A 19,958-nucleotide genomic window follows, 5' to 3' on the forward strand; every position below is an offset into this window, starting at 1 on the left:
CTCCAGCGCTCAGTCTCTTGTCCTGAAGGAGTGTCACACTCAGTATTGAAATGTGGTCTTATGTTTCCTTCATTCGCTGACGCCCAGAGTGCCTTGTGCTGCGTTTTCCATTGCGCATCCACAAACCATGCAATTTATCAATTCTGAAGATCCATTACGGGTAAAGGATCAGATTCCAGGGAATTACTCTCTTCTGTTGCAGATAGGACCTTAAAAAAAATTCATATAATTGTTTGTGGTTACTATAAATACGTTCTGAATCTTGGTTTATTCCGGCATCTTAAAAATCATGCTTAGCACATTTTTTATGTTTCCTTTTAATTAGGAAATTGTTTCACATTAGTTAAGTGTGACTTCTTTTACATTACACTAAGTAGTAATGAAGTGATTCACTTTTCTCTGAAATAGTATTTTATGAATCAGAAAAGAAGTGGCTTAATTTGGACAACAGGACTTAGTTGAAGTTGAGAGACTCGGTCACATGATGAGTAGGCTGTGCCATTGTGACTGACACAGAGGTAATCCAGCTGCAGGGAGTTCCTATTTTATCTGGCAAACGGAGTCCTATTTTTCTTGCTGCTCAGGCTTGAAGCTAATGTTGCTTTTCTTCCTCTGATAGTGTTGGGTCAGGTCACTGCTCAGTTTTCTTTTTCTTTACTGAAAAAAAGAAAAAAAAAAAAAGACCATTTGTAGGGGTAGGACATGGGTTTACAGTACATGACCATTTTGTATTTCTCTAGGGGCTTTCTAGGTTTTCCCTCTCTTAGTTCTGGCCACTTAACCCTTTAGCGAAGTACATACACGTGCACAAGGTATGGCCTTGGCCACACCAGGTTGCTTTTGTGTGCTGGTTGTAGAGTTCCCAGATTGTTCGTTTTTCCTGCCTTACCTGGGTAGAATTCTAGCTTACTACCATTTAGGAAGAATGCCTAGCAAACTAGTCAGGGCTACATCCATCTATCATCTTGGGTAGCGCCACAGAGGAACAGATTGCATTTCTTCTTGGTTTATTACCAGTGCTCTTAAGAAACCATTTGCTGTGAGATCTTTGCACAGTGAGCTCCTGGGGGACAGATCCCTGGTCTTATTTGCCTAAATCTCAAACAGTTCCCTTAAAGCCTCCAAGGAAACCAGGAACAAGTGGATGACAGCATCAGCTTTTCTCAGTTCCAAATCTCAGGTAAGTGGAGTCCTCATTCCTGCCAGTATTGCCTTTTGCTGTTCCTTCCTCCTCCCCTCTGTCCACATCCCTCTGGCCTCCCCTCCACCATCGTCACTGGGCAGCGGACTCACATGATCGACCATGCGTGACACTGTGATGGCAAGCTTCCAAAGAGAGACTGCTGGACTCTGGCTGCAGGGAATTCTGTCCACCAGGAGACTGCATCCTGAGCTGGCACAGCGCATCAAGCTTCTTGAAGGATTCCTGTTCCCGTTGGGGCAGTGGACACTCCATGTATGTCCAATTCAGCATGTCTAGACAGGGATCCCCGACTCACTGTGTATCTCCATGGGCTAGAGCCATGCTTAGAGCTCTCCTCAGTTCTCAGGGCAGCTAGATGGGGACCGAGGCAGAACCCCTGGCCCATCACTACCCTCCATGCTCAGCCTGTAGAGCACAAATCGTATCATTTTCTATGTAGTAGGAAAGCACCAGCATAGGTGGCTCTTTATGTTCTTTAACCTCCTGAGTGCCTCCTTGGCATGGTGCCTCACAAAGTATTACACAATCAATATTTTTCAAATGACTGAATCTCGTCCAAACCCTTCCTTTTACAGGTGGGAAAGCTGGGCAGTTGAGAATGGAAGTGATTTGGTAGCTGTGGCCACGCACGTAGTGACTGGCGGTAGGGCATAGAAGCCAGGCTTCCTCAACCCCTGCGTTCTCCGGCCCTCCCAGGACTAGCTGGCTCTCCTCTCACTGGCACCAGTTGCTTCCCATGAACAGCAATTGACCCATTGTTCACACAGCAATGATGGGATGAGACACACTTTGGCAAGAGTTGGCAGGGCTCGGGATTTTCTATACCTACTTCCTAGATTTAAAGCCCACACATCCATACACTGCCTGTAATTTCCTACAGAATGTTTTCTGAAAATTCCGTTTTAGCCTCTGCCACAACTTTTTGAACTGAAGAGAAACAACTACGATTCTGGAGACGCCCTTAGGAAGTACACTGCCATCCTTGTGAGGGTGGCAACAGAAATTCTCGGCATGCTGTGTTTCTGTTTTGCACTGCATGTTTACAAGATGTCCCATAACTGGATACATGAGCCTGTACTGAGACCCCTGTGGCATTCAAACTCAAGCTTTTTTTTTTTTACCCCTTTCATCTTTCATGCAGGCAACTAAGATTGATAGATGTTCCCATCCTTCCATCACATTTTATGATCTCTTACATTCATGATATACATTCCCATTGGGAGTTAAGGAGACCTGCCAAAGAGTAGAGGGAGGAACTTGGATATTTCATCTTAGCAATAAGGTTGAGTTGAAATAAATATCCTTGTATCAGATAGCAGCTAATTGTTGTGTACACTTTAAAATAGATGCTTCTTTAAAAAGCAAAATAAGAAATAGTTGTTTTTTATCTGGAGGCTTCTGAAGTTTGTATGTAGGGTGCTGATAAGTTTTCTTAGGGATTAAATCGTTACCTTCAGCAATTAAAAAGTAAAACTTGCAGATTTAGAGGTGGGGGGGGGACCAAGTGTCACTACTGACATGGAAGGTGTCATGTTAGTTTAACCCACAACTATATGGCCAAGTAATCTTTAACAAAGCAGAAAAAAAATATCCAATGGGAAAAAAGTCTCTTCAACAAATGGAGTTGGGAAAACTGGACGGCAACATGCAGAAGAATGAAACTGGACCACTTTCTTTGACCATACAGAAAAATAAATCCAAAATCAATGAAAGACCTAAGTGTGAGACAGGAAACCATCAAAATCCAAGAGGAGAACACAGGCAGCAACCTGTTTGACCTAGGCTATAGCAACATCTTACTAGACATGTTGCCAGAGGCAAGGGAAACAAAAGCAAAAATGAACTATTGGGACTTCATCAAGATAAAAAGCTTCTGCACAGCAAAGGAAACAACTAAAAGCCAGCCGATGTAATGGGAAAAGATAATTGCAAATGACATATCTGATAAAGGGTTAGTATCAAAAATTTATAAAGAACTTATCAAACTTAACACCCAAAAAACAAATGACCCAGTTAAGAAATGGGCGGAAGACATGAATAGACATTTTTCCAAAGAAGTCATCCAGATAGCTAACAGGCACATGAAAAGGTGCTAACATCACTCATCATCAGGGAAATACAAATCAAAACCACGGTGAGATACCATGGCACACCTGTCAGAATGGCTAAAACAAGAAACAGGTGTTGGTGAGGATGCGGAGAAAGGAGAGCCCTCTTGGCACTGTTGCAAAGTGGTGCAGCCAGTACTCTGAAAAACAGTACGGAGTTTCCTCAGCAAGTTAAAAATAGAACTTCCCTACAATCCAGCAATTACAATACTAGGTATTTACCCAAAGAATACTAAAAGATTTGAGAGGGTACATGCACTCTGATGTTTATAGCAGTATTCCCAACAATAGGCAGACTATGGAAAGAGCCCAAGTGTCCCTCAACTGATGGATGGATAAAGATAATGTGGGGTGTGTGTGTGTATATATATATATATATTACTCAGCCATCAAAAAGAATGAAATCTTGGGGCATCTGGGTAGCTCAGTCAGTTGAGCATCCAACTTTTCATTTGGGCTCAGGTCATGATCTGGTGGTCATGGGATCAAGCCCCAAGTCAGGCTCTGTGCTGGCAGCCTGGAGCCTGCTTAGGATATTCTCTCTCTCTTTCTCTCTCTCTCTCTCTCTCTCTCTCTCCCCCCACCCTCTCTCTCTCTCTCTCTCTCTCTCTCTCTCTCTCTCCCTCTTCTTCCCCCTATTCTCTCTCACTGTCTCTTTCTCTGTTCCCCCCCCCGACTCTCTCAAAATAAATAAATAGACATTAAAAAAATGAAATTTGCAACAACATGGATGGAGCTAGAGTGTATTAATGCTAAGTGAAATAAGTCAGAGAAAGATACCATATGATTTCACTCATATGTGGAATTTAAGAAACAAAACATGAACGTATGGGAAGGGGGGAAAGAGGGAAACAAACTGTAAGAGACTCTTAATAATAGAGAACAAACAGGGTTAATGGAGGGAAATTGGTGAGGAATGGGCTAGATGGGTGATGAGTATTAAGGGCACTTGTGATGAGCAGTGGGTGTTGTATGGAAGTGATGAATCCCAGAATTCTGAAACCAATATTGCACTGTATGTTAACTAACTAGAACCAAATAATTTTTTTAAAGGAAGGGTGTCCAATTATTTTACCCTAATTCATCAGCCTTTAGAAGTATGATGCTTTATTCCAGAAAGTATCCATGGAACATTTGGAGGTCCCATGGTTAAAATCACAGCACACATGTCAATAAGGTGGTCATTTCACTTCCAACTTCCTGTCAATCCCAATTCAGGGTAGATTTGAAAGTTAACACCACCACCTCCCCACCCCTGGCAGGTGTTTCTAAGGCATGAGTTGTAGGGCCATTAGGGTCTCCACCTGCTGGGGTAATACCAGTAGTGGAGAGATGAAATCCCTCGCCTCACACCTCCTCCTGGGAAGAGCTCGTCCGGGGAGGAATGGGTTCAACACATGGCCACAGTTCCATAACAAAATCCAAGATACACCACCAGGAGCCTAGAATTGAGACAGCCAGAGCTGGTAGCAGTCTCTTCCTTACCTTGGAGCCCCTTAAAGAATAAGGGATGGCCTCACCTGAGTCACAGAAGCTGTGGGCCTGGGATGCAGCAACTTGCTACAGCCTGTTGAGCACACTTGCCTTGACTCCTCATTCCTGTTCAATCTGTCCTCCGGTGTATCTGTCCCATAATACATAAGTGATGAATGTGTTAACACACCCCCACAAAAGCGTGTGTGTGTGTGTGTGTGTGTGTGTGTGTGTGTGTTATTACTAAAATAAAGACTTAGATGAACAGAGATGAGATTTTGATCAAAGAACAGTGTTGGACAGAAAACTGGCTCTCATGGAAGTAGGGCAGGCCTGCGTGCCTCTGCAGAGGTCAACTCTGATTGTGTGTCATGACGTGAGCAGGACATCCATGTTAGGGGCCTGAGTATTTATAGTAACCGGTTAGTCAGGTCTAGAAGGGGATGGGAAACTAAGGCAAGGAGGCAGTGGAGGGGCTGGTGCTCGGGAATGAGTGTTAGCTGGGAGATCTGTGGTGGGGGGAGCAGGGCAGGGGTGTCCCGTCCTATTGGACACCCAGCCCGAACCCAGGACAGTAGTTGGGATTGCCTCTTGGGACGGCTTCTCCAAGGCATTCCTGTTCCAGTGGTGAGAATGCCCTTCCCCTCTGCTTCCTTCCCTTGGGAAGTCATGATTGGAGAGATTGTCCTGCAGTTCCTCTTTCCAAGGGGGAAACCGGTTTGTAGGTTTGTCTCCACCTGCCATGTTGGAAGCCCCTGGAAGGCAGGGATCTCACATTGGGCTTTGTGGCCCAACAAACAGAACAATGCCTGGCTGTAGTCATGGGGCCTCGTAGATGGTGAGGGAGGGAGGGAGGGAGGGAGTGGGTATAACAGCCCCTTGAAAGCTCTCTTATCAGGTAAGAAAATTGGAGGAGAACCAGTGTTCGATTTGCTCACATAGATTCCATTAAGCTACCATTTATTCTTTGTCGATTGTCACCAGCACCCTGTGAGGTAGGTACTTTGATCGTTTTCACAGCTGAAGAGGCTGAATCTGGTTCTTCCCCACTCCAGTTTGCCTGTCAAGCTCTGCCAGGCCCTGGCCCACCCACCTCACCAGGGTGCCTCCTCCCCAGGGATGCTTCCCAAGCCTCCAAACGGGCCTCACTCACCCTTCCCTGGGCTCCTCCAGACATCTGCATTGCCCCTGTTATCACAGATGCCACCCACTGTCTTGTTCATTGTGTGCACTTGTGTTCCGGAGGGTTCTTAATGTAGAACCTATGAAATCTAAGTGTGTGACATATTGTATGGGTACACATGTGAGTTTTCTAGGGAAGAGGGTCTGGGGTACTGTCAAATTGTCAAAGGGCCCTGTCATCCCCTAGTGTCAACAAGTGGCACATTGACCCTGTGGTAGTTGCCGAGTGTGTTTCCCTGCCAGCCCAGAACCAAGGGCAGCTCCTCGACCCACCTCTGGGGCCCTGCCCATGTACTTGGCCTAAGTCCTGAGTACTCCGCGCTGAGCCAGGTGATGATGGCATACACCTCCTCCTGCCTCCTGGGCCCGGAGTTCCCACCTGGCCCTGACTGGGCTGGGGTGTGAGTCGGCTGCCTTGGTCTCCCTTCCTCCCCCATCTTTCTTCTCATCTCCTCACTTAACTATTTCCACATGAGTCCTAAACCTCCATCTTCAGTGAGAAGGTCTTAGGGAGCAGAGAGTTTTGGGGCAAGAAGGGACCTGGGGGACCCCATGCTGTAATTTGGGGAAAGGAGAGGATGCCCTGACTAGAGGAGCCTGGAGAGCTTGCCCGTGGCCTCGCAGCAGATGATGGTGCCAGCCAGATGCTGGGCCCTTCTTGCTGGCTGTCCACTGTGCTTCCCTCCACCCAACATCTGCAGGCTCCCCAGTTACCTCAGAGAAAAGCTCGGAGCTTCGAGGGGAACAACAGCAATGCTGACTCTCCCGGATGATGAGCCATGACATTACTGTCCTGAGAGGCCCTCAGAGGGTTACTGTGGCCAGAACGGGCTCTACTGTGGCCCATGGGTGGGGGTGCTGGCACTTTGGTTCACAGCCTTCAATTGCTTGCCTCATCCTTGAGCTAGGCTGGCTCCCCACGATGTATACCCCCGCATCACATCCTCTCCTGGGCACCTTTGTGAGTTAAGATAAAAGGGCTAGTATATAGGCTCCAGTGTGGAACATCTAAACCCTATATTATATGAGGATCCTGGCAATCCCTTTGAGAATTCTGTAGAAGCACTTACTCACCAAGCCTATAATTAAGTAAGTGGCTAGCTTCATGGAAATGCTTGATGTTTAGGAACTTATTACAGGGTTTCAAAAAACGAAAAGAAAAAAAAAAAAACCTGACCTGAGATTAACTGATACTATTACTTCCTTCCCCATATAATAATTTTTAAAATTAAAAAGTGCTTTAATCACTTTGTTTTATTTATTTATTTTTTTATTTTTTTTTATTTTTGGGACAGAGAGAGACAGAGCATGAACGGGGGAGGGGCAGAGAGAGAGGGAGACACAGAATCGGAAACAGGCTCCAGGCTCTGAGCCATCAGCCCAGAGCCTGACGCGGGGCTCGAACTCACGGACCGCAAGATCGTGACCTGGCTGAAGTCGGACGCTTAACCGACTGCGCCACCCAGGCGCCCCAATCACTTTGTTTTAATGGGTAAAAATAAAATGCCTGCTTAGTAGTTTCTAACTCACCATCTCAATGATATAGAAGTTGAGATACTCCTCCAGTTGAACTGTGCCCCTGGAAAACTGTATGAGAAAGCTCCTTCCTGAGAAGAGTCCCTTGGTCTTCCTAACACAGTGGAACCCCAGTTGAGTTCTGTATGGGGGATCCCTTATGTAACATCCACAGACCTCACCACTGTTGTCTTTACTGAGCATGTTCACAAAGTCCCGGAAAAGTTGAGAAATCCAGTTGAGAACTGCTGGCTCATTCAATCAATACATACATATTTATATATATTTTAGCACCTGTGCTGAGGGGCCAGCATAGTGCCAGCATTCAAGGAGCCAGCTGGTGATGGAGCCCAGGTGACAGATAAGAGATAATGGGGTGGGGATTGTGGGAGAGGAAGAAGCAGGGCTGGTGTGGGGAGGCCAGGCTGTGTGGAAATCAGGTAGGGCTGTGCTTGCCCAAGGACTTCCATGTTTTAAATTCAAACTGTACACCATTCCTGGAGTGTGGAATTATGGTACTCCACTGTATACCTTGAGTGAGAATCAGAATCCCCCAGAGGGCTTTTTAAAATATCACTGAACTCCACTCCCAGAGTTTCTGATGCAGCAAGTCTGGGGCAGGGGGAAGCTCAAGAATCTGCATTTCCAATGAGTGCCCAGGTGATGCTGATGCTGCTGGTCAGCAGACAACACTTAGAACCACCACAGACAGGTATTACCTCAGGCTTTTGCATGACAAAAGGGAGAAAAGATAACAATCCAACAGTTAGTATGAGATGTTATAGAAACCACCTTCCTACTTGTCCATGAGTTGTGAATAAAGTAGATCTAGTGATTCTCAGAAACCACAGGTAAAATGAGTCCCCTTTATGGGCCAGCCTGAATGGTTCTATATGTATTGTGTTAACAAAGAATAAAAATCTCCCCCCTTACAAGCTGACTGTACGTCTGGTCCTTTATGTCTCTAATTATCTTTTGCAACTACTTAATTTAAGTTGGGCACAGACAAAACCAGTACTCTGTAGTTCTGCTATCCTGCTGTTTTTGTTCTTCAGCCTAGTTAAGCAGCCTGTAAATAATATGGCTGCCAAACATTGGTAATGACAGTCGTAGCCTGCTCTGGGGTGGGGGAGACCGTGACTCTAGCTGCTTCAGCCAGCATGTGCTTTGGCTCTACCCACGAGGCGAGCTGCCAATGGTGTGTCCCGAAGATGGAAAGAAGCATCAGCAGGGATGCCCCAAGCCAGGTTGGGCTGGGGGCAGCCTGAGCTCCCCACAGTAGCCTGAGGAAACTATTGTACCCACAAATCCTTTCCTAGCCCCGGGATGCAGCGTGGGCTTCTTGGAGACTAAGTTGGTATTACCCATTTTAAGACATATACACACACACAAAATCATCAGGAAATGAGTATAGCTTTGCACGGGCTGCTGCTACTGCTGGTTCAGGAGCCACTCTGAGAGCCACCAAAATGGACTCATCTCTGTATGGAATCTACCTGCTAAAAACAAAGAATTCATGGTGTTCCCTCCTCCCTACCATGTCGTGTTTTTTTTTTTTAACAGTTTAGTTGAATTTGTAATTGTTATACAAAAAGCTTTACGTATTTAATGTGTACAATCTGATGAGTTTGATTGTTCCCATTGGAAAGTTGGAAAAACAGACAACTTGAAGGAAAGGCAGTGTTCAGAGTTTGTCCTCATGGTGCAAGAAGCTGCTACATGCAACTCGGGACTTGGGAGAAGTAATGAATGTCACTCTCAAGGTTCCAGTCTCAAGGGGCAGGGGGCCTGGGGGGGGGGGGTAGGAGAGCAGGTTGAGACACATGTGGCAAAGACAATAGTGGTGTTCCCAAAGGTTCTGAGGGAACTTCCCAAGGGATGCTTTGCCTACCTCTTGCCCCAAAGCCTGGCCCCAGTGGGTCTTGGGACAGTGGCTGCAGGTGACTTGTCCTGCCCATCAGCCATGTAGCCGCAGCCTGTGTAAATGTGAGATAGAATGGGGGCTGGAAGTCCTTCATCAGGCAGAGGTGCTTAATAAAATATTCAGGGTCTCTGATGCCTTGGAAGGATTTCAGCAGGTCTATTCTCCAAACCCTGTATCTCCTGTTTGCCTAATTAAGTATTTTTCTAAAGGAAAGTGCAGCTGAATCCCTGGCCTCCTGGTCCAGGACAGACAATCCTGTCCTGCTATTATATTGGTTTTACTTGTCTGGTTTTGGTTGGGAGACCAAGTGAATATGACAAAATTTAGATGTGCAAAGTTTAAATTTTTTGTGTTTATTTTTAAGAGAGAGAAAGAGAGCATGAGCAGGGGAAGGCAGAGAGAGAATGGGAGACACAGAATCCGAAGCAAGCTCCAGGCTCTGAGTTGTCAGCATACAACCCAACACGGGGCCTGAAGCCACGAACTACGAGATCATGACCTGAGCCGAAGTCGGACCTCAACTGACTGAGCCACCCAGGAGCCCCTGGATGTGCAAATGTATTTTCACATTGTAAATATTGTGTTATATTTTCCCCCAAAACACAAAGGAAAATTGTCTTCTTGCCAGCTTGATTGTACGTTCTGTGTGGGCTGGCCCTGGTTTTTCCTCAGTTCTTGGATTCCAACACAGAGCTTAACACATAGCAGGCATCCATTCATGTTTTAGCCTATTGAGTTGAGGAAACACTCTTAGCATTCATCAGTTAACACAGTTACTAACGTGGCGTGGTTTCTTTCTTTTACACACTTGTATCCAGGGCCTCCTGAATACAGTGCACTGCAGTCAGCCCTCAGTAACCCAAGAGGAATGGGAACAGGAACCTACCTTCGAATGTTTAGGTCCTTGGAGAGAAGAGATGGTGAATGAAAATTACTAACGTGATGGAAAACAGGAAGGACCCTGAAGAACAAGAGATAAAGGGCTGACACAGAACACCCTGAATTGTAGCTCCCGAGATCCAGCTCCCCATTCTTTCTGATTAGCTTACTAGAGATAGAAAGATCCATAACTTGGGACTCACACGGCGTGGGCTTATCTGGCTTTGCTGGTAACTGGCAGTGTGACTCTGGACAAGTCATTTGCCAAGGATTAGAGGAGATGCGCTAAGGGCTCCCTGACCTGCCATACTGTATGATTCTAAGTTACAGAGAAGACAGGAGGGGAAAGAATGGGCACCTAGAGCAGCAAACCAAGCTGTGAGCCCCAGCCGGGTTGTTTGTTTAATATACTCCCCTCCCCACCCACCCATCCTATTACCGCAGCTTATTAGAGGTGGTTTATGAAAAGACTGGAATCCATGCTCCGGGGTCTGCACTGCTCTGGCGGAGGGTTTAGCACCATAAAACTCACTTTGTAAAAGTGCAGCAGCTGTGATAAATAAGCTTAAGCCTCAGTAATCACTTTTTCACTTTTACCAATTACGCTAGGCTGCTTTGTGACAGAAGTTAATGCCAAGTAAGAATTTTAAAGAAGCCTCATTTTCCTTGTCTAATTAAATTAAGTACTTGAAAGGTGATTCACATGTTGATTTTCCCCCCATTAGTCAACTGAAAATTACAGGGTCTTTTAGGAGTTGAAGCCACGTGATTCGCAGGCTCAGCCTCTAGGGTCAGGGAGCCCTCACCCCTGGAGGCTCTCCTGCCGGCATCCCACCTACCCATGTTTTGTGTGCAGCTGTCCATGGTGGGGCTCTTGGGCTAGCACTGCCCAGGAGAATTTAGGGAGGGCATGCCTGTTTGTTCTCTAATCCTTCCACAAAATTCTGCACAGGATGCCTTTGTTTCCAAGGTTTTGATATTCCCAACATGCAACAGGTCTTTCCAGGGTGAGGAACAAGGACCGCTTCCTCTTCTTTTTTGTTCTAAACCGGCGACAGAATTCACCTGGATTGAGAGATCATTGTGTCAGCATTGCTCAACTTCCTTCAAGGTGAAGATCTGGATTGTTTAAATGCCAGTAGCTCCCGACACCATTTCAACAATGCAGCCAGGATGCTGTACTTTGAAACTTGCAATACTTTTTCTTCCTTATTTTCTGTTTTTACTCATTCTGCCTCTTGTTTCTATGGTAGCACATAGGTGCATCAGAAGCAGTAACATATTCTATGCATGTATTTCCTTGGACACAGAGAGGCCCTGGGGAGCATCAGGGAGCCTGGCTGATTGCATTGAGTGTGAACAAACGTGCTTTGCCCACATGTAAGAAGGATCATCACCTCTAAAGTGACTATGTCTGATGTAGGTGTCATGACTGGGTCAAACTGTTCACCATTGTTCATGGCTCGTTCCAGGTCTTCCCTCTGATACACAGAATCATTGTGTGCATACTTTGAAAAGTCTTTGTTATTTCAAAATGAGTATATACTCTTAAAATGCAAACAATAAACCAATATTAAGTAAAAAATGAAAGCCCTTGTTTTTCCCTCTCAACGTTAATCATGTAGTGTGGATTCTTCCAAGACTTTGTGCATTTAGTTTTACCAAATAATCTCTCTGCAGATTCCTTCTCTCTATTCATGGAAACTCTTTCCTGTTACCATGTATAACTATGCCTAATTCTTGTTAATGGCTAAATAAATTCCACATTCATTTTTTTTCTTCCAACCAATGTATATCAAGCAACTTCCATGTATCAGGTACTTTAGGAGTTGGGGAGATAGCAGAAACTAGTTCTTTTATGTGTCCATTTCTTACTCAATTCTTTCTTTAATCTAAAGTATACACCCTGCTTCCTAACTACTTTCTTATCAAGGGTTTTATTTTCTCAGGTTGAAATTTGCTTGACATATATTTGTTTACTGTCTGTCTACATTAAAGTTTAAACTGAAATTGATGACACTTCCTGTCTTGTTTGCCAATATATCCCAGCGCTAAAACAGTATTTGACATATACCAGTAGTTCAAAACCTACAGATGCTGTGCCTAGCTGGATGGACAGGTGGATGGACAGATGATTCTTATATCTACCATGGATAAAGGGAGGAAGTAGATCTGCTCATTGATGACCTTGACTGGGTTTCCTTAAACTTCCAATTCAATCCTAACTGTTCATTAGATCTTTATGCAAGTGTGTTTTTACCATTCCTTTGTTAAAATGTTGACTACTTCCATACAGATGGACAAATAGTCATTGTCTGAGAACTCCAGTGTCCCCAGCACCCCACTGGTCTAGGCCTCCTCAACTTTGGAAACCTCACCCAGATCTAGCAGTTCCAGGGGCTCTCCAGCATCTGGCTCTTGTGGCAGGACCAGCGTCAGTTCTGATTGGTCATGACATTGGTCCTGCAAGTTGTTCAATGCCTTGAATATCACCCCTGCCTTCATGGACATAACACTGTTCTGGTTCACTTGTTCAAGAGAATCATTCAGCTTTAACCTTTAAAAACACAAATCAGAGAGATAACTTCCCTGCTCAAGACCCACTGATTGCTTCCAACACAACAACTCTGAAGTGTTTATCATGGCTTTCAAACCTTCTCTGACCCATATCACCTCACTGGAGCTGCTCTGACCTCTTGTGTTCTTTGACACATGGAGCACACTCCTGCTCTAGAATCTTCCTTGCACTTACTGTTCCTCTGCCAGGAATATTCCTCCTCCAAGAACACAGAACAGCTTGTTCAGTCATTCCAGCCTTCTCAAAGGACACCTTCTCAGAGAGCCTGTCCCCAGCCCTTTGTATAAAAGGTCAGTCTCCTGTTCTTAAGCCCTTTTATATGTCTTATGTTTTTCTTCATAGCATTTGACCTATGTATATATGCCTACAGCATAGCAGACCCTCAGTAAATATATATTTGCATATATCATATCTGTGCATACTATATACCTAGAATATAGCAGATCCCCAATAAGTTATTTATAAATATATAATACGTAATACTATATATATAGTATATAAAATAAATATATACACACTTATATAGATTTACACATATTTATATATATTTATGTATTTGTATATTTTTAAATATTATTACTTAACAAATATATTTATTAAATATATACACATACATATACCTGGAATATAGGAGACCTTCAGTGTCTGTATGTATATGTATATGTGTGTGTGCATATATATATATATATATATACACACACATACATATATATACACAAATATATATATACATAGATATTTATCTATATACATATATATATTTATCTATGTATATATTTTTCTATGTATATTTATTTATCTATATACACACACTGTATACCTGCAATATAGCAGACAATGAGTAAATATTTGTGGAATGAATAAACAAACGAGTAAATGGAAGCATCACTTAATGAGTATAATTATTTTGCTTCCAGAGGACCAGAGACTCCACCATGAGAGCATTTTCTTAGCATTCACATACACTGGGCAGTGTTTTATTTTACTTGATATTTGAACTGTCATCATCAGTCTGTGCATGATGTGCTCCCATTTCATTTATTCATTTGCTACTATGTTCCAGTCAACAAGCCTCCATACAACACAAAAACTGGAATACTGAACTTTTCACTGGCATCTGCACTCCTCGTCCTCCTGCGAAGTCGCCACCAGCCTGCCCTGGGATTTTATAACGCTCTTATTTCCTTGCTTGGTTGGTGGGACTTTTTTCGCACATACGTTTTCCACTCTGTTTTTCAGAAGACAGAGGAGTGGAATGCATGGCTTCCAGTTACAATGACCTTTTTCCCCCCACTTAAAAATGTTTTATTTCATTTAAAAAATATTTCTCCTTTTATTGATATTTTCTAGTTTTCTCTTTATTTTTATTTTGCTTGTGTTTTTCTTTCCCCAGCCTTTAAATACGTTTTCAAACATAACAAGTTGAGAAATTATACAATGAATACCTCCAAGTAGCTACAACACCTGTGAGGATTTGAACATTATTGCTTTCTCTCTATGTGGATATACATGCATATTTTTTAAAGCCATTTAAGAGTAAGTTGTGGACATCATGACACTTCACGCCTAAGTGCTTCACCCTGCATGCAGGAATAAAGACACTCTTCAATAGAAACATGCTGCCAATATCGGTCCTAAGAAAATGATGGTAATTCCATAATCTAATGTAATATCCAGCCCATATTCAAAATTTCCCCCAATTGCCATAAGAATGTCTGTTATAACTATTTTGGTATTATTTTCAATCCGGATCTAATCTAGGTTTACATTTGGTCTTGATCCAGGGGTCTCTTTGGGTCTAGAACAATACCCCCTACCTTATGATTTATTTATTTTTAATCACATGACATTAAGAATCTAGAAGAGCTGCCTGGAGAATGTCCCATAATCTGGATTTGCGTGACTGTTTATTCCTGGTGCCTCTTAGCTTGTTCATCTATCTTTGGTATTTGCTGTAAACTGAAAGCCAGCCTGGCAGGGAGGTTGGATTCAGGGTAAGCATTCTCCATAAATGTGTTGCATAGACGATGCTGTGTACTAGCATACATTTAAACAGTTTCATCTCTGAAGGCAGTTGAAAGTAGACAGTTCCCAGGACTTGCAGAAAGACTGCTAATCTACTTGAGCATTAAGCACGCAAGAATCATTTCTACCGGAGGAAAGCCTTAACGAGGAAAACATGTGGCTACTTAGCAGAGGCTGGGAAATGCTGGCGTCCCTTCCAGGAACTAGCCAGTATTTGGTGATGCACGGCGGCACTTCTAATCGACTTGCATTTCCTTCCCTGTATGTTTACTTCAGTTGAAGTGAGGTGAGGCCACCGGCCGCCCATGGAGGGTAAGACCTGGTCAGCCCTGTTTGTTTTCATCCGCATGGAGGATTTTGATCTTTATTTCATTACAACATGGTGGTTTTTTCTTTTTTCCTCTCTGTCTCTAATTCCATATTTCATCTTTCAGACCAAGAGCTGAATGACAAAATAGATGGCTCATGTTGGTTGGTCCCACAGAGTTGGAGGTATGGAGACTTTCTTGAAAATTCCCTGCCTCAGGTTTTAAACTCTGTGACTCTGGCTTCTTTGCATTTGTACACACACACGCACACAAACCCACTCAGAAATGTGGGTGGGAAAGTGGAGGATGGAAGACCATTATGTGTCTATGCTCCCACCTGACCATTATGTGTCTATGCTCCCACCTGACCTAAGTGACCATTTCTGGATGCCATTTTTAACTTTTTTCGTGTTTTATTTATTTTTGACAGAAAGAGAGACAGAGTGTGAGCAGGGGAGGGGCAGAGAGAGAGAGGGAGACACAGAATCTGAAGCAGGCTTCAGGCCTGCTGACAGCTCAGAAGCCGTCAGCACAGAGCCTGATGTGGGGCTTGAACTCACGAACCGTGAGATCATGACCTGAGCCAAAGTCGCTTAACCGACTGAGCCACTCAGGAGCCCCTAGATGCCATTTTTACATCATTTCCTTCCTGTAAAATAAGAGGCTTGCATATTAAAGAAAATCATCTTTCCTGACATGGAGAATTATTGGGGTCTAATAAGGAAAAAGCATGAGGACGTGTAGTGTTCCCAGCTCCTTATGAGGATGCAGAACTCCCTGAGTGCAGGATGGAGGCCTGAGTGCTGGCATCTGCTTTGTCCTGAGCTCACAATGTGGCCTTCCTCTTGGACCATCATTTCCTCCCTGGCACTAGATGATTCTGTGGGGCTGCCAACAGCCCGAAGGCTGTGATTATTGAAAACTATTCGCAATGCTAGTGCATGGGTGCATGCATGTGGGTTTCTGTGTACACTTTATTTCATTTAACCCTTCAGAATGACTCTATCAGGTGGGTACTCTATTACCACAGGGTAAAGATGAGGAAACTGAGTCATAGAGGGCCCAAAGTCGCATGGTGGGGTAGTGGTGGAGGTGGGATGGTGGCCCACATCTGTCTTTCTGTCTGAGACACTCTCAGAGTTTCCTCTGTGGGCCAAATGGCGTGGCATTAGGTCTAACTGAGCCCTTGGCCAACATTACTGTGGTGTTTCAAAACTTCACCCAGAGCCCAGGTGATGTTCCTCCAAGGACAAACTACTGTGAGTTTGGTTTTGATGGAAGCCATCTTGGCACATTTTGCTGTGAATCATTTTCTCCACTTCAAACCAGGGCTGAATCTTTGGCAATGTTCACATTGCAGAGCTGTTGGGTCCCTTGTCAGCTTGTCCAGCCAAGGGTGCGCAACAGTCAGACAGCCCAGCTCCACACCTAAACCAAGCAGCACAATCCAACCAAACACCCATGGCCTTCTGGCTTGAGAAACTTCACGGTGCATAAAAGCAGCATTTCAGTTTTCTGGAAATGTCTTCCCCACACCCCCAAAGAAAACAAGCTGTTGGTTTTATAGAACCATCCTAATTGTGTCACTGTGATGGGGCAAATCACAACCAGCCAGTCTGAGACATATTCAAGCACAGACAGGTAGTGACATATGATAAGGAGCCCGTCCAGAGGTCTGAAGGCACCCAGTGACCTGTGTGTGTGCTTCACATAGGGCTGGCCTCCTGTGGGCACTTAGGCGCTGATGTGGAGGACAGGGTTTGAGAGCAGGAATTGGCTCCCCAAGTCGGGAACATCATGTGTGCGTGCTGGCTCACTCCCACAGGGCTTCAAGCCTTCCGCCCGAGAGGAGGTGACCAAGTCTCGGGGTGCCACAGAGATTCTCTAGGCCTTTCCACAGAGTCAACCCAGCTCTGATTCTGTCATGTGTGTTTGGAAAGCAAAGGAAAGCATGGTTGCTCCCCTGTTGGGTAGAGTGAGTCCTGACGAGGCAGGCTTTTGTGGGTGGAACTATACATGGGGTGAAATATTTTCTGAACCCTACATCAAGACTAATTGTCCCTCAGTGGGTTTTTATGCTGTTTGGGAGTCTGGGAAGCAGCCTGAGAAAGAATATTTTCTAGGTGAAATTTGAATTTCTGCAACATTTGACAGCTTTTGAGGACTGAGATTTAAAAACGTTTGGGATTGTGACTTTTCTGGAGAATCCAGGATGTTGGTGACTTTATGAGTTTGCTAGAGCTGCTCTAACAAAGTACCACTATCCAGGTGACATAACAACAGAAGTGTATTGTCTCGCTGTTCTGGAGGCTGGAAGTCTGGGCCCAAAGTGTCAACAGGGTCGCTTCCTTCTGGGGGCCGTGAGCGAGAATCTGTTCCAGGCCTTCCTCCCAGCTTCTGGTGGTTTGCTGGTGATCTTTGGCATTCCATATCTTGTTGAAGAATCACCATCATCTTCATGCCTTCCTCTTCACATGGTGTTCTCCCTTGTGTGGCCAAATTTCCCTATTGTAGAAGGACACCAGTCATATTAGATTAAGGCTTATCCTAATGACCTTTGGTTAAATATGCAAAGACCTTATTTCTTTTTTTTAATTAAATAATTTATTTTTAAGAGAGAGAGAGAGAGAATGAGCAGGGGAGGGGCAGAAGAGAGGGAGACAGGGAATCCAAAGCAGGCTCCGCACTGTCAGCACAGAGCCTGATGTGAAACTCAAACTCAAGAACCATGAGATCATGACTTGAGCCAAAGCCAAGAGTCAGATGCTTAACCGACTGAGCCACCCAGACTCCTCAACCATATTTCTTAATAAGGTCACACTCTGGGGTACTGGGGGTTAGGCCTTTGACCTAGGAATTTGGGCGGGGGGCACAGTTCAGCCGATTGCAGTGACCACGTTGAACCTCATCTGTGTGTGGCCTCCTTGGTCTAGTCAAGCTCCACAATGTCTTTGGACACTGGATTCAGGTGGAAAGGTGAGGTTCATCATTCAAAGTTTGCTCATCAAAGTAGGAGGCTGTGAGAAAGTTGGGACCCAGTGCTAACAGTGGGCCTTACCTGTGGCTTCAGGAGATAAGAAGAAGATGGAAGGGTTAGAACGAGTAAGCCAGTGTACAAGGAGTGTGAACTCTGCTCCCTAGCTACCTAACCCTCTCCTTTTTAACAACATGTCAGGAAGCTTTCCCCATAGGCCTTGGCTGGGCTCTGGCACAAGGCCACATCTACAAATGGAAGGTCTGACTTTTCTATATTGGAAAGGGAGCCCCTGAAGGCTTCCTAAGAGCTGCCAGAACCACAGGGCCACCATCAGCATCCCGGCACTGTGACTGCCCTGCCCCTCTGTCCGTAAGAAGAGGGGACTGGAGAGCAGGAGGGAAAGTCAAGTTTGCATTGGCAGCCTTGTGGGCAGGGACAGACTTTGTGCTCTTCCTCACCCCAGCCAAGTGAGGGAGATGGGTAGTGGGTATTCCTCCTGGAGTCCAGGGTGCCTGAGAAAGGGGACCTGGACCTGTCTGCTCAGCTGACTGCTTGCTGGACCATAAGACCACCAGCCCACAAGGCATGTGATGTGGAGTTCAGGGAGCACCTGATCCAGATGTTGGAAACTGTTCCTGCCTGAGATTTGCATAAGGACTTACAGGGGTGGACACCACCCCTATCCCATTCTGGGTCCTTGCATGGGACAGAACCAGAGCAAGCCAGCAGGTGGTCCTGACATATCCCTGATCATCTCCCCAGTCCCAGCTTCAGAGGCTAGAGAATGTGGACAGATGGAGGGGTGAAGGAAAGACAGCTCCTGGTCTCTCCACCTCCAGAGGAAGAAGCATTGGTTGGGCTGGGCTGAAGACAGCCAGGTAGGAGGCTGGATGTTTCAGCCTGGACCTCACTGCTTTAATATCTGGAAGGCACCAGAAAATGTTGCACTCTGCCAAGGGGCCATTCCCAGCACAGAGTCAGAGGCAGAGATGGAAAGGAAGAAAAGTCTCAGGATCTGACCTCCACTCAGAGACCCCTCTGGAATACAGAAGCACTGTGCGGCAGGGAAGTGAAAGGGGCCCAGAGCAGGCTGCCCCCATGTGTCCCACAATGGCATACTGATTATTTTGAATTGAAACTACTTGGAAAACAGCTGGTATGAGGACCCTCAGACCCTTCTCTATCCCCATGAAAGCAGGAAAGAAATCCCCCTATAAAAATTACCCTTCTTGGGGTACCATGGTGCCTCAGTCAGTTGAACATCTGACTCTTGATTTTGGTTCAGGTCATGATTTCATGGTTTGTGAGTTCAAGTCCTGCATCAGGCTCTGCACTGATATGTTGGAGCCTGCTTGGGATTCTCTCTCTCCCTCTCTCTCTCTCTCTCTGCCCCTTCCTTGCTCGTTTGTGCGCGCTCTCTCTCTCTCTCAAAATAAATAAACTTTAAAAAATAAAAAATAAATAAAAATAATAAAAGTACTCTTCTTGAACTAAGAAGTAAAAATACATCTTTATCACCAGAGATATGACTTCAAAACCAAGAAAGCTGTAGAAACCTTATTCTTTTTCTAATTTACTACCTCAGCCCAAATTCTGCTTAGAATTCCTTACTAATTAAAGCTCTCAAGCATCTTTTTTCTTCATTCTGTCAATTCCTCACAAGCATATTGTCTAAAATGTATAAAAACTGCCTGTACTGGTTATTTCTTTGGGTCTCAATTTTATTATTGTGCCTCTGTGTGCACATAATAAAACTTTGGTTTTTCCTTCTTGTTAATCTGTCTC

Source organism: Panthera leo, chromosome B3 (genome assembly GCF_018350215.1).
Source record: "Panthera leo isolate Ple1 chromosome B3, P.leo_Ple1_pat1.1, whole genome shotgun sequence".
NCBI classification, from domain to species: domain Eukaryota; kingdom Metazoa; phylum Chordata; class Mammalia; order Carnivora; family Felidae; genus Panthera; species Panthera leo.